The sequence below is a fragment of the Telopea speciosissima genome, chromosome 2, assembly GCF_018873765.1.
Source record: "Telopea speciosissima isolate NSW1024214 ecotype Mountain lineage chromosome 2, Tspe_v1, whole genome shotgun sequence".
Lineage (NCBI taxonomy): Eukaryota > Viridiplantae > Streptophyta > Magnoliopsida > Proteales > Proteaceae > Telopea > Telopea speciosissima.
In genome coordinates this window covers 20,278,216-20,290,775 of record NC_057917.1, presented here as the reverse complement: position 1 = coordinate 20,290,775, position 12,560 = coordinate 20,278,216, and positions in this window count along the sequence as shown.

The following is a 12,560-nucleotide window of genomic DNA, read 5'->3' as shown; positions in this document are numbered from 1 at the left end:
AACAACCTTATATTTATATAGTAAGTAAGATAAACATTCAACACACACTGATGAAAGGTTTCAAGGTAGATTCCACTTACATCGTTTCACCATTGATGGATTGCCCGATGGAGTGTTCTAGGGTTCTCAGTAATCCCCGCACCATATGAAATTAAAAGGGTCATTACAAGTGTGTTACTATTGTCAAATAAGTCAAAGGTCACGTTCATTAGATTCCAGTGGTCATAACAATCATTTCCCCTAAAACAGGGTGATCTAAACTAGTTGGAAGCTCTCCCGAACTCGTCGGATCCTGATCCGGTTGGTTATGCCTGCAGAAGAGTTGTAAACTTCAAGTCACATAATCATTCGGATTGTCTTCCAGACTCGCCGGATTAATGTCCGAACTTTCCGGACCACAATACGGATGAGCTTTGACTCAAGTTCAAACTGGTTTAAGCTAAAAAATGGTTAGGGTTTTCACAGGGTTTCCACTTCAAACCCTCATGTGCACCATTCTATCACTCATAGGTCGCATTTGTAGGCTTTAACACATAGATTGAGTCCATAGATTCAAATCCAACCTCGAATCCCACACATCTCACTCTTTATGGTCTCTTTTACAAACCCTAGGCTTAAATCACTTCACCCTTCTTGTTTCTTTTGAAACCTAGGTCATGGATGCATGCATTGGGTCTCATAATATCCTTCATACGGATTAAACTCCACTCTTTACTCCTAAAATGAAAACCAAAATGGAACTAGGGTTTTTACTTTTCGAGTAACTTGGAGAAACTCAAGTCGGAGTGTAACAACAATCTCTCCACCCTGCTCCGTGGTCTAGTGAGCTCCTCTTTCCAATGCTACTCTTCCCCCTCCTCTCTCCTTTCTCCCTTCGTTGTTTCCAAATGAGAAGTGAATAGTCTCATTTAACCAAAACCAAAATGTTATATAGACTAACTCTTAGGCCAATGTGACCCAACTATGGGTCTGACCCCTAGTTTGATCGAACCAACCAACCCAAATTGATTTCCTCATGTTTTTAAAACTTCTTAACTTATTGTACTGTTCATTTCAAGTCAATTAATTATATTCATTAATCCTTGTACATCTCTTTCCCTGTCATTATTCATGTTAAATTATGGAATTGCCCTTAGATTTTCTAACAAAAAATTTGGAGTATTACAAGGAGAGTTAAGGGTTCTTCCATCTATAGTTGGCTTCAAAAGGTACTCAAAAAATTTCAGTTGTTTACCTGGAAATTGCTGAATGGAGGTATTACCACTAAGAGTAATCTTAAACGTTTTATTGATATTGATGACACTTATATGTTTTGTGCAGTAGAGAAAGAAACTGATTGATACCTTTTTTTTTGTCTTGTCTTTTCTTTAAAAGGATTTGGACTGTAGGCTTATTAGGATTAAGAACGAAATTACTCGAAGGTGAAAATATCTGTGAACATATTTATAGGTTGTTTCTGTCAAACTCATCTACCATTAGAGATAAAATCTATTTTTATTGTTGTGTTTGCAGTCACATGCTATTTCCTGCGGAATACTAGGAACCAATGCCTCTTTTCAAATTATCAGCCAAATCCATTTAAGATTGTGCTCAATATTAAAGAGATGGTTATCAAACCAAAAACTTCCTCCTTTCCATCATCAATTAGATAACATATTGTCAACATGTATTCCATCTTTACCTATGGAGGATTACCTTGACTTAGCATATTCTGGTCATACTATAGTTGTTTGTGAAGGTACTTTTATTAAATATACAAACAAGTCTAGTTAGACAACAATTATATTTTGTGATAAAACTATTATTGTTGTTGGTATGGATTTCAAGTATTTAGGGAATGCTTAGGAGGCCAAGGTTTGGGGAATACTCAAGGGGTTGCAAAAAGCAAGGGCATTAGGAGTCAACAACATCATCATTTGGACTAAGTGTGAGGAGCTAGTTAATTGGATGACTCAAATTTCTTGTCAGGGACTGTGGAAAGTTTTTACTTTTTTGTTGAACATTAAACCAGTAATGAAGACATTTCTTAATGTAAGTATTGTAAAGAAAAGTAGATCATATATTGATTAGATCATAGGTTAGTTGTGATAGTTAGGAGTACTACTAAATCTGATATTCTGGATGAAGTATCCTCTTTTTTGAATTAGTGTTTTTTTTTCGATCCTATAAAAAAAATCCTGGGACACTGGTCAACAGAAGTTTGAATCTACCCGTGATTCATCAGATAAATCATCTCCCATCTGCAACCCCCTTGCAACTTACTGACCCCACCTCCCATCCCTGTCACCACATAATGCAAGTTCCCATGTGGTTGGACCATTGGAGTGAAGGGATTTTTGTAGAAGACTCTTCTACACTTGTTCACTCTGACTCAATCAAAATTCCTTCGAAAACATGGATTCATGGAGAGTAAACTGAGGTTGGATTGTGTATTAGCTATCAAAAAGGGATTTTCAGAGAGGGCTATATTGGGGGAGTGGCTGATGGCTTGGTGGATGGAGGACGCAGATAGAGAAGGTGAGGAGAGGAGGTGATTTGCAAGGGAGTGGGGGTGTTGAGGGTTATTTTGTGGATGGAGAAGGGCTTACAGGGGGAGGGACATGAGTATGTTTACAGTAAGGTTTGCAGGGGGATTTTGTCTAAAGTAGATATGGGTTTTAAGGGGTGGATAGGGGAGAGATTGGGTTACAGGGGCATTCCGGCGTGGGTTGCGGTTGGGCACCATGACCACGTTGGCGAGCCAGGTATGGAACTTTTCTTCTCTGATGAATCCCGCCCGGCATAACTTCTCGACCTCTTCTTTGATGGCTGCCTGTCGGTCGAGGGCAAAATTCCTTCTCTTTTACTGGACGGGCTTCCTGGTTGGGTTCAGATGTAGCCTATGCTCTGCTATGGATCTGGATATGCCGGGCATGTCTGTGGTCGACCATGCGAAGACGTCCATGTTTGCTTGCAGGAGGTGTCCCAATTCTACTTTCTGCTTATTACTCAACAGTGAGCCAACCTGTACGACCTTGGAAGGGTCATCCTTGTTGAGTGTCCATGGAACTAGGTCCTCGATCGATCTTCCTCTCTTCTCTGTCAATTCATCTCTCTGGTCACTGACCAAATTCTCTATGCACAGTGTCATCCCTTATGTGTTGCCATTGTTTTTCTTCACAAAGGTAGCGTAGCACTCTCTGGCCTTCTTCTGATCAACTCGAACTTCCCCTACTTCGTTGCCAGTGGGGAACTTCATCTTCAGGTGGAGTGGAGACACCACACCTCTAAGGGCTATCAGGGAAGGTCGCCCTAGGAGGCCACTGAACGACACCACGGACTTGACGACCATGAAGTTTACCATGATGGTCACTTATTGAGGGTGCTCTCCAAAGGTGGCAGGTAGCTCTATAGTGCCTCTAATGGAGGCAGTGGTGCCCGAGAATCCATGGAGGTAGGTGGGCTTTGGCTTAAGTTGATCGTCTCCAAACCCGAATTGGCGGTAGGCTTCCAGCGATAGTACGTCTACGGACGCCCCTGTGTCAATCAACACCCTGTGCACTGGGCGGTTGGCTATCTCCACCTTCACTACCAGGGCATCCTCATGTGGAAAGCTTATGCGTTCCAAGTCTGCATCCGAGAAGGAGATTACTGTCTTGGTCTTTACTATTTTGCTTGGCTTCTCTGCTACTCCCACAAACTTGGCATGGGCTTTGACCTTTCTGGTAGACTCTTGCCCCGGTCCTCCAAGTATGGTGAGGATGGGGGCTCCATTGGTGCCACTTGGTTCAGCTGTATCTCTTCTCTCGTCAGTGCGGTCTCTTTCTCTATCTCGATGCGCTCTCCTTTCTTCTCTCCTGGGTTCTTCTCTTTCCCGATCTCGACCTCGATCTCGATCTCCTTGGCCCGAACAGCCATTTCGCCTTCCCTTCACGTACTTGTCTAGGCTTTCGACTTTCACAAGGTTCTCTATTTCTCTATTCAGTTGGCAGCATTCCTCCGTGTCATGCTCGTAGTCCTTGTGAAAGAGACAGTACCTATTAGTGTTGCGCTTCTCAAGTCCTGCCAGCATAGGTCGTGGCCATTTGAGTAGGTCACGGTTTTGTATCTGCATGAGGATCTGTGACCTGGTGGTATTAAGGGGTGTGAACTCGGGGCTGCTTACCCTCTCACTTCTTTCTGATCAATGGTCACCCCTTCTGGGTGGTCGATCACCTTTCTCTTGTCGTCGCTCAGTCCTCGATCTTTTATTATCTTTGCGGTCATCTGGTGCTGACCTCTTGTTGTCTTGGGTTTTACCTTCAATTGCCTTCGTCCGTGACTGTACTATTTTGGCCATGTTGGCAAACTGGTTACATCGCTCCAGGAGCTCTTTCATGGTCTTAGTCTTATGACATGCCAAGTCCTTGATTAGTTCCATGTCTCTGATGCCCCCCGCTAGGGCGACATGCTGGGTCTGGTCATCTAGGTCACGGACCTTCAGGGATTCCTTGGTGAACCTGCTGACGTACTCCCTGAGAGACTCCCCAGGGTTTTGGATCACGTTCAGCAAGTTGACCGTGGTCTTCTTCTGCTTGATACTGCTCTGAAAGCGGGTTACAAACTATTCGCATAGCTTTGTAAACGATCCAATCGTCTGTGGTCACAGTCGGGAGAACCATGAAGTTACTGCGCCCATGAGGGATCCAGGGAATGCTCGACAGGATACCACGTCCGACCCACCATATAGAGTCATCATGCCATTAAAGTAGTAGATATGGTCATTAGGGTCGGTGGTATCGCTGTAGAGTTCAAAGGTAGATAACCTGAACCTGGATGGCAGTGAGGCTGATATGATCTCTTCTGAGAAGGGGTGTTGTCCAGGGATTGAGTGTGTCTCACCCTTGGTTTGCTTCTTCAACCCTTTTAGTTTCTCGTCCAACTCTCAGAGTCTCTTGTCTAACTCTTCATCCCGTGCTTGTTCCCCATGCCTTGCTAGTCGTTCGCTGTGAGCTCGTTCGCGTCCTCTCCTGGAAGTCCCTTCCCATTTTGACTGTTGGTGAGATGGTGAAGGGTCACGTCGTGACAAATCTTATCTTAACCGCGAGGGGCTTCCTTCACGGTAAGTCTAGCTTTGCTCTGGCATATGACTTCCTTTTAGTCGACCATCAAACATCGACCTCCAAATGGACCCTTCAGGGTTAGGTACCACGAATCGGTGTGATGGTGTTCTCCCCCGGTCCGACCGTGCTGGGAGGTCTGCCAGTCTCCTTGGATGTTGGGAGAGTTCTCCCGATTGCCTAGTGTGCCTCTCAGACCTATCACCCTTGGGAGGTGGTCTCCTAGGGCTTTGCTCCTGCTTCTGCTCTGGCCTACGATGGTGGGTCACCACCTTCTGCAAGAGGTATTCGCGAAAGAGTTTTTGGTCATCGAGGATCTGATGCTGCAAGTCGTTAATCTGACCCACAGTGGCTGGTGCATTAGGATCAGGTACTAGCTCCACGGGGGCTTCAATGGCTGCTTCCGAGTTGAGGTTGACTCCCCCAACCTGCTGGTGGACCTCCCTCTCCTGAGAGACACGATCTATGGTTCTACGACGTGAACACTCTGGAGGAGGTGATCCGTTCCCCTCCCTCGGGGAATTGTTGGTGGAGGGAACGGTCTTCCTGCGTGCCATGATTAATCATTAATGGAAATAAGCTAGTAAAGGTAATGGCTAGCGTCGTTCCCATAGACGGCGCCAATCTATTGCGTCAAGAAATAGCTCAGTGGTCCTTCGAGTGTCGTAACCTACAAAAGACCCTGGGGTGACAAAGGAGGACCGTTGTGGTTCTGGCCTAGGACTCTCCGATGCCTAAGTTAGATCTCTCTGAGCAAATAGATGAATAGTAGTATTCAATATGAGTTCCGATGTCCCCTGATGGGGTTATGTACCTTGCCTTTTATAGTAGTGTATGACAGTGTAGAGAGTCCCAGTTAATGTAAAGTGTTTGCCGTAGGTGATAGAGTCCCTGAGTAGCAAGGCTTATCCTTGATAGGTTATCATCCTTCAGGGCTGGTAAGCATGAAACTAGCTCCAAATCCCATGGCATTGCTTGGTCTGTGGTCTTCTTTGCCTTCCCCTGTTGCTAGTGAAGGGGAGGAGGAGGTTTCTGGAGATTCCACCCCTAGTAGGGGTCGTAGGGCCTCCAGAGCTTCTATTTTTGTTGGTGACCCTAGGAGTAAGTTGGCTCCCATTCCTAGCGTCTTGACTTCCTTGGACTTGTCGGTTTGCGTTCTGGAGAAGACCCCTAATTATGATTTCTCAAGGTTCCCCGAGGTCACTACGCTACTACCTGAGACTGCTGTAGTGGCTCGTATCTCTCCTGAGGATGGTGTTGTGGTGACAGAGGAGGGTACGATCTTACCAAAGGAGAGTGTTGCTCGTCCAGTTGAGGCTGATATGATGTCTCCTTCCCATAGACGGCATTAAATGTATACCCAGGAGCCAACCGCCAAGTCCGGCTGGGGCTGATATAATGTCTCCTTCTGGATCAGAGGCTGCTCCTCCACTAGATGCCCCCTGGTTTTATAGATGTTCTTTCTGGATGTTGACGTTTTGGAGGATAACTTCCCACAGACAGTGCCAATCTGTTGCATCAAGAAATTGCTCAGCAGTCTTTCGAGTGTCGTAACCTATAAAAGACCCTGGGGTGACAAAGGAGAGACGGTGTGGTTCCGACCTAGGACTCTCCGATGCCTAAGTTAGATCTCTCTGAGTAAATAGATGAATAGTAGTATTTAATATGAGTTAAGATGTCCCCTGATGGGGTTGTGTACCTTACCTTTTATAGTAGTGTATGGCGGTGTGGAGAGTCCAAGTAGGTGTGGAGTGACCTTCGTAGTGGATAGAGTCCTTGGGCAGCAAGGCTTGTTCCTGATTGGCTGTCTTCCCGAGAGATGTAGTGTCCTTGATAGACTAGGTAGTTATCTTCCCGGGAGATGTAGTGTCCTTGATGGACTAGGTAGTTGTCTTCCTTAGAGACGTAGTGTCCCAGTAGGGTTATCTTCCCGTGAGACGTAGTGTCCCAGTAGGGTTGTCGTCCTTGATGAATGGACCCTTCTTTGTAATGGATAAGGTCCTCGATGTTTGGTCCGTCAGGACTACGTGACTAGTAGGCGGTGGTCTAGAGTCCTTGTGATGGTGCATGTCTTGTTGATGGCGACCGTGGTACCATGTTCTTAGACCAGGGTCTACACCTATGCTTGTCCGAGGTCACACCCGGCGGGTGGTCATGCGGATGGCAGTCCATGGAGGGTGATCATGTGGATGGCCGTCCATGGAGGGTGATCATGCGAATGGCCGTCCGAGGAGGGTGATCATACGGATGGCCGTCTGTGGAGGGTGATCATGCGGATGGCCGTCCTTGGAGGGTGATCATGCGGATGGTCGTCCGTGGAGGGTGGTTTGCGCCCATGCCAGGTTTGGATCGAGTCCATCCTTGGTTCACTGATTTAGTTCTGGTCCGGCCCTAGGCGGGTCTTCTTTCCTGATTTAGGACACATGGCCGCCCCTGATTGGTTGGTGTGAATTTGGGTTTATCATTTTCCCCCCACTCTCTTGGAACGGAGTGCTCAAGAGAGTATCCTTCTCATTTTTTGTTTTGAAGCTTTGTCTCCCTTGCTCTCTTCTGGTTTCTTCCTTTCTTGGTTATTAACCCTTGGCCTTCCTAGTGACTTACCCAGCCTTTTCCTACTTAGTGTTGCTTACTCTTGATCTTGATCAGGTCTGCGGTCTCAGTCATTAGCTTGTCGCCTCCTTGTGCCCATGTCGCTCATGCCTCGGTCTCACGTTCTTTGCTCGTACCTTGGCCTGTTTGTGCTCGTCCGCCCCCGTTGGCGCTGGTTGACCGTCTGCGCCCCGTTGGCACCGCTCATTGATCCGCTTCCATAGGCCTCTATCCGTGCCTGGTTGTGCTTGATCCTTAGCAGCGTCTGCACCCTTGGCTGGTCTGCGGCCCTTGGCCGTGGCCAAACAACCCTTCTTTTCTTTTTTTTTTGTTTTTCTTTCTTCTCTCTCTCCTATTTTTTCTTTTCCCTTTGATGTGACGCCCATTGATGGCTTTCCCTTTCTATTTTTTTTTCTTTTTTCTTTTTCAATCTCTCTTCTCTCCTTTCTCTTTTCGAGGGTCGGCGCCCATTTGTGCGTGGACCCTTGTCCATTTTTTTTTTTTTTTATTTATTTTTTTTTGTACAGACTCGAATTGGTCTTTGGCCACAAACACTTCTTTACTCGAACCTTGACCTCAATCCCTCACGAACTTCGACCTCGAACCTCGAACCTCGACCTCGGACTTTGACCTCGAACCTCGACCTCGGACTTTGACCTCGAACCTCGAACTTCATCCTCAGACCTCGCCTATTGTAAGTACCGCGGTCCTTCGGGATGAAGGTTTCCTCATCCCTTTGTGGTATATGGCGACATAGGGTTTTGGGAGATACATGTGTGTGTGTATGGATGTGGATAACATTGTCAATGTATAATATCGATGAATAGGGGATTGGGATCATGCATTAAAATATGCTAATATAATGAGAAGTCGCCACCTAGGGTTAGGGCCTAGGACCCATTAAGTGTAGCCCTACCCATGGTGAGCGAAATTGGGCTACGTGACTCCATATGGTCCAACCAAAGGTTCGGGTAAGGGGTCAGGTTACAAGTGCGGGAAGGTGTTAGGTACCCACCTCGCCCGGCCAAAGCCGGTCTCTCTGTGTTAGATGCTACATAAGGACGAATGTTCTCTCTCTTTTATTACGGGGATGGGGGATATTATGAACTACATTCAGATGCTATGAATTGAACTAAAGCATAATAAACTACATTATATATATGAAAAATGCGGACTAAAACAATAAAATGTGAAAGGACTACATTGGATCAACAAAAAATAAATAGTTATACCTGTATGGTTGTATTCCCCTGGCTCAAGGGAGATAGACGAATGGACCGACGCTACTTCTTTCTCGGTAGAGTAACGGCTCTTTCGAGTGATTTGGAAAGGAGTAAACAGATAGAATAACGTCTGTAACAAAGGAATTTTGATGGTTATCCGTGCACAGACGGGATACCAACACCTAGGAGCCAAAGCACTCTATACTCAGAGGGACAATCGAAGGATCTGTCCGCCACAAGAAAACTTCAGGCACTCACACACTCATGAGAGAAGGAGGAGAAATGAGGGTGAAAAGGGAGGAAAAGAGGCTAGGAATCACTTGGGGAGGGTCTCTCTACCCAAAATTCCTTGGGAAATGTGGGAGGGGACCCTCCTATTTATAGGGAGGGACCCTTTCTCTCTCCTGGCCGGATAGGTCCTCCACGGCGCCGTGGAGATGTCCACGGCACCGTGGGTGACGTCAGTAGGCTGATGTCACACCCCCTCATGGCACCGTGGAAATCTGGTACACATCCCCATGGTGCCGTGGGAAGGTGCCCACGGTGCCGTGGGAAGGCGTCCACGGCGCCGTGAGAAGAGTCTACGGCACCGTGGGAGCGCAGTGTCATTTTTCCTTGTTTTTGGGCCTAAAATGGGCCATTTTGTGCTCAGTATGGTTCTTGGTCTTATGGGTCAGGTATCTTTGGGTCTGAAAAGAGGGAGAGTGCGTCGTCCATCGTCCATGTCCTGTTGTCATCATTGCCAATTAGGGGGTGATAAAAAATCAGCGTCTACACCTATGTCTATGGCCTGTCGGCTACGGCCCTTATCCGACTGCGGTCGTGGTTGGATCCGTTGAGGAGTCTTCTTTGGGGTCGTCTTCCCCCGCGAATACTTCATCTTCTTTGCCTTCCCCTATTGCTAGTGAAGGGGAGGAGGAGGTTTCTGGAGATTCCACCCCTAGTAGGGGTCGTAGGGCCTCCAGAGCTTCTATTTCTGTTGGTGACCCTAGGAGTAAGTTGACTCCCATTCCTAGCGTCTTGACTTCCTTGGACTTGGCGGTTCGCGTTCTAGAGAAGACCCCTGATTATGATTTCTCAAGGTTCTCCGAGGTCACTACGCTGCTACCTGAGACTGTTGTAGTGGCTCGTGTCTCTCCTGAGGATGGTGTTGTGGTGATAGAGGAGGGTGCAGTCTTACCAGAGGAGAGTGTTGCTTGTCCGGCTGAGACTGATATGATGTCTCCTTCTGGATCAGAGGCTCCTCCTCCACTAGATGCCCCATGATTTTATAGATGTTCTTTCTAGATGTTGACTTTTTGGATGATAACTTCTTGGATGATAGCTTTTGGATTGTGATGCTCGCTTTTTGTCTTTTGTATGTACTTGACTCTTTCTTTAGATGTTGATATGATTTGATCCTTGTCGCTTTGATATTGATCTATGCAATCTCATGTAGTTGGCGGTCCATAGGGATGCCTTGTCTCGGTGGTCCCCGGACCTTGGTGGCATAACGCCTTAGGCATAGAGCCTCGGTGGTGGCATAACGCCTCGGGTGTGGCATGGTGCCTTAGGCATGAGGCCTCGGTGGTGGTGAACTGCCTTAGGCATAAAGCCTCAGTGGTGGCAGACTGCCTTAGGCTTAAAACCTCGATGGTGGCGGACTGCCTTAGGCATAAAGCCTCAGTGGTGGCGGACTGCCTTAGGCTTAAAGTCTCAGTGATGGCAGACTGCCTTAGGCATAAAGCCTTGATGGTGGCGGACTGCCTTAGGCATGAGGCCTCGATGGTGGCGGACTGTCTTAGGCTTAAAGCCTCGATGATGGCGGACTGCCTTAGGCATAAAGCCTTAGTGGTGGCAGACTGCCTTAGGCTTAAAGCCTCGATGGTAGCGGACTGCCTTAGGCTTAAAGTCTCAGTGGTGGCGGACTGCCTTAGCCATAAAGCCTTGATGGTGGCGGACTGCCTTAGGCATGAGGCCTTGATGGTGGTGGACTGGCTTAGGCATAAAGTCTCATTGGTGGCGGACTGCCTTAGGCGTAAAGCCTCAGTAGTGGCAGACTGCCTTAGGCTTAAAGCTTCGATGGTGGCGGACTGCCTTAGGCATAAAGCCTCAGTGGTGGCTGACTGCCTTAGGCTTATAGCCTCGATGGTGGCGGACTGCCTTAGGCATAAATCCTCAGTGGTGGTGGACTGCCTTAGGCTGAAAGCCTCAGTGGTGGCGGACTACCTTAGGCTTAAAGCCTCGATGGTGGCAGACTGCCTTAGGCTTAAAGCCTCAGTGGTGGTGGACTATCTTAGGCTTAAAGCCTCGATGGTGGCGAACTGCCTTAGGCTTAAAGCTTTGATGGTGGTGGATTGCCTTAGGATTAAAGCCTCGATGGTGACGGACTGCCTTGATGTCGTGGCGGTGATTCAATTAAGTAGTAGAAGAAGAGACGTATTTTTTGAAACACCTCACTACTGCTTCTACTTGACTGCTACTGTTGCTGTCGCTTCTACTGTCAAAGCTTCTACTGGTAATACCTTTTCAGGTGTTCTGAGTTCCAGGTGCGGTCTACCTTCTTACTCCCAGGAGTTTTCAGGCAGTAGGTCCCTGGACGTATCTGCTTGGAAACTATATAGGGTCTTTCCCAGTTTGCCGATGGCTTCCCTTCTTTTCTTGGTTGTGATGCACTTGCCCTTCTTAGGACTGGGTCTCCCTGATGGAACAACCTTTCACGTACCCTTGCATTGTAGTATTTGGCTGTTTGCTGTTGATAGGTCACGTTCCTGAGCAATATGTTCTCGCACACCTCATCTAGGATGTCCAGGTTTGCTTGCAGTTCATCTATGCATGTTCTTTCATTGAAGTGCACTACTCTATGGGACATGGCGAGGACCTCGACTGGTGCTAGTGCTTCTGCGTCATACGCCAGGCGAAATGGGTTTTCTCCTGTGGGCATCCTTACTGTGGTACGGTATGCCCACAGTACGTTTGGCAATTCTTCTACCCATTTCCCTTTGGCTCCTTCTAGTCTTTTCTTTATTCCATCTAGTAAGGTGCGATTTGTCACCTCCACCTGACCATTAGCCTACGGGTATGCTACCGAGATGGGCCGATAGTCAATGTTGTAACTCTGACAAAAAGTTCTGAATTTGGGGTTGTTGAACTGCTTCCCATTGTCAAAGACTATGACCTTTGGTACCCCAAACCTGTAGAAGATGTCATCACGGATGAATTTCTCCATCTCGTTCTCTGTGATCTTGGCTAGTGGCTTGGCTTCTACCCATTTGGTGAAGTAGTCTATGGCGACCACCAAGTACTTGCGGTTACTTGATGCTGTTGTGAAGTCTCCCAGGATGTCCACCCCCCACATGGCAAAGGGAATGGGGTTGATTATTGATGTCTGCTTGGTGGCGGGTAGATGGGGTACTGGGGCGAACAATTGACATTGCTCGCATACTTTGACATATTGGATGGCTTCCTCTTGCATTCTTGGCCAATAGAGTCCTTGACGGAGGATCTTGTTGGCTAGTGCTCTTCCTCCCATGTGGCTTCCGCAGATGCCTTCATGTACTTCTGCCAGGGCATATTGTGTTTCTTTGGGTCCTAGGCATCGAAGCAGTGGTGCTGTGGCCCCCCTCTTGTATAGTACTCCGTCTAGGATGGTGTACTTTGTAGCTCTCATCCTTATCTTTCTTGCCTCGAC